Source organism: Ranitomeya variabilis, chromosome 7, assembly GCF_051348905.1.
Source record: "Ranitomeya variabilis isolate aRanVar5 chromosome 7, aRanVar5.hap1, whole genome shotgun sequence".
In the NCBI taxonomy this organism is placed as follows: Eukaryota; Metazoa; Chordata; class Amphibia; order Anura; family Dendrobatidae; genus Ranitomeya; species Ranitomeya variabilis.
In genome coordinates, this window is record NC_135238.1 from 122,633,698 (window position 1) to 122,636,700 (window position 3,003).

Below are 3,003 nucleotides of genomic sequence, written 5' to 3' on the forward strand. Positions count from 1 at the left end.
GTAAAATTTATTTCAAGTCTGAAGCTGTGTCCTGATGTGTTTTTTGGGTTTTTTTTATTTCCCATATGTCTTGTAAAATATGTCTTGTAAAATGTTACATTACTGTTATGTTGTGTTCACAGTCATACAAGAATCAGATTTTAAACAGTTTACTTAAGTTTCCGAATTTTTATGAAAGAACAGTTGTGAACTTGTTACATATGATATCCCATAGGGATGTAAAAAAACACACACGAAATTGGGTGGTAAAAAAACAATAAACCAAAAAACGTGAAACACAGTTTGCACCTCGCTGGGGACACTGAGCTGTACTATAGACTCTGGTATTGCGCGGGTGTATTGTCTGCCCAGGTGTATGATGGACTGCTACTTTGTCTCTGATGTTCAATGCTCGGTTCACACCGGGCTCTATATTGAGGGTTGTAGGCCGGCATGTCTATGCTTCTGGTTCTCGATGGAGCTGGCTCCTGGGGTCCCACAAATTCCTCAAGAAGGTCATTCAGTCTTTGCCGAAACAAAAGGTTTCTGTGTGCCGGGATATTTTGTGCTACGGGAACATAGGACAAAAAAAGTAGCTTCCATTCATTTGCAGAATATACAGACTCGCGAGATTGTAAGTCGGTAATTTCCCGCCTCAGGTCTTTCAGTTCACTCCGACACATGTCCTCAACCCGCTGAAGTCCATCGACAATAATGGCATCAGCTTGTGAAGCTCGCTTGCGTCCACGCACTGATTGCAACCGGGCACTCACACCTGAAGCCACAGTGCTTCTCTCCCCAGATCGTGGCTCGCTGATGACAGAGACGTCTTCAGTGCCCGTCTGCTGACTTGGTTCCAGTGGAGATGGCTCCAGTTCTTCTGCCTGTCTAGGCGCGGCGGTACTGCAGATCGTGCTGTAACCAAAAATATATATATATATTTTGCTGTAATTTTTTTAAAAAATTTTCTCGCACACAGACCAATTTGTACTTACGAGCGCTGAGACAATGTTTTTTGAAGAAAGAGAAATTGCTCGTAGTGCACATATGGGGTCACCCGTTTTGCACCTGCTCCGCTTGGTACATTTTGACTATTCCGGTAGTCACGGACAAAGCGGTCCCTTATTGATTTCCAGCGAGTATGGACCGCATCTGCTGTAATTTAAAAAAAAAGGTTAAAAAATTATATATATATATTAGTAGACAGTTCTTATATTGATAGTTTAAAAATTGTGTATAGTTAGTTTAGATAGTTGATATATAGCTAGTAGATAGATAGTTGATAGATAGTAATTATTATAGATGATAGAGAAATAGTTTAGTGTATAGGTAGTTGATAGTTTAGAGATAGATAGTAGACAATTTAACATCACCAATATTTACCAATTTTTTTCTTTGAGGTTGACGACTTCTCCATGTATCGGGGATCGAAGTGAGAGATAATTTGATCCCACAACTTGCGGTTCTTTACTATGTCATGGTGGGAGCTGTCGCTTTGGTCCCATATTGAGGGGTTGGCTTCCACAAGGTTGATCAGTGTCTCATTGTGAATGGTCAACGGCTCTTCGTCAACCACAATCCTTTTTTTTTTTTGGCTCGCTGACTTGGACTATGTAAACACAAAACGTTATGTTGAAAGGTTCAAATTCAGTTTATTGGTAGACTAATAGATAGATACATAGATAGATACATAGATAGATAGATACATAGATAGATAGATAGATTAGATACATAGATAGATAGATACATAGATAGATACATAGATAGATAGATACATAGATAGATAGATACATAGATAGATACAGCGAAAGATAGAGAGAGAGAGAGAGAGAGAGATAGAGAGATAGTGGATAGATAGTTTATAGATATAGCAGATAGAAAGTGAATAGATTGTAGATAAATTTCTAGTTTTATATGTACCACTGGCAGTTGTGGAGACGACAGACGGCGAGGAACCTTCTTCCTCTTGTGTCCTCCGTGTGCCACAACCTATTGTGTATGTAAATGAAAAAAAAAATTACATTTCTTTGATCAATAAATTTATGTTTGCAAAACTTAAAAATGTCTGCTATGTACCTTTGTTGGTTTTGCCTGTTTTTTTGGGGGGGGCCTAGCAGCCTCGGGCTCCGAAGACTCCTATTTGCAATAGAAACATGATTATACATATATATATATATATATATATATATAGCTTAATACACTGAATTTTCACACAAATTTTAGTGGTTTTTTAAAGTGCAAGCCTACCGACTGAGAAGAAAAAAAAACGCAGACACGCTGCTGCTGCTGCTGCTGCTTCCCTCACTATCCGACATCTGCAACAAAGCAATACATTTTTAGTACACACACATCCGTCGTACAATACAGACTCCCATGTATACAGAGATATCTACTATATAATTGTCTAGGGAACTTCCGTCTTTCTGTCCTTCTGTCACGGTATTAATTCGCTGATTGGTCTCGGCAGCTGCCTGTCATGGCTGCCGCGACCAGTCAGCGACGCGCACAGTCAGAAAAAAAAGGGCCGCCCCGCACTCACTGCCCGGCGCCCGCATACACCCCTCTGCTCACCGCTCACACAGGGTACTGTGACAAACGTCGCTGAGCAATATACTACGTGACTGGGTTCTGTATACTACGTCGCTGGGTGCTGTATACTACTTCACTGTGCAATACACTACGTGGCTCTGTGATGTATACTACGTCGCTGGGCAATATACTACATACTACATGGCTGGGCAATATACTACGTCGCTGGGCAATATACTACATACTACATGGCTGGGCAATATACTACGTGGACATGCATATTCTAGAATACACGATGCGTTATCGGGCCACCATCTAGTATATATATATATACAAATGTACTTACATTTCCTGTGATCTTTTGCAAGACACTTTTTCTCTGGTGTGCAGCAGGCCTCAGGATGTGCGCTGGGGACAGTAATGGCCGAAATCCTGTTTCCTGTCACATGACCACATGGACCTCCCTCAAACGCTATTAAAACGTATGGTTCTTTT

The 3,003-nt window shown here is 40.7% G+C and overlaps 1 long non-coding RNA gene across 1 annotated transcript; it reads right to left on the reverse strand.

The window, feature by feature from the left end:
• Window positions 1-1,237: 1,237 nt before the first annotated feature.
• On the reverse strand, window positions 1,238-2,108 carry LOC143785431 (uncharacterized). The gene is made up of 3 exons (XR_013217984.1): window positions 2,056-2,108; window positions 1,900-1,968; window positions 1,238-1,588 (listed from the first exon to the last, which is right to left on the reverse strand). It is a non-coding gene; the product is annotated as an uncharacterized LOC143785431 (long non-coding RNA).
• Between the last annotated feature and the right edge of the window lie 895 nt (window positions 2,109-3,003).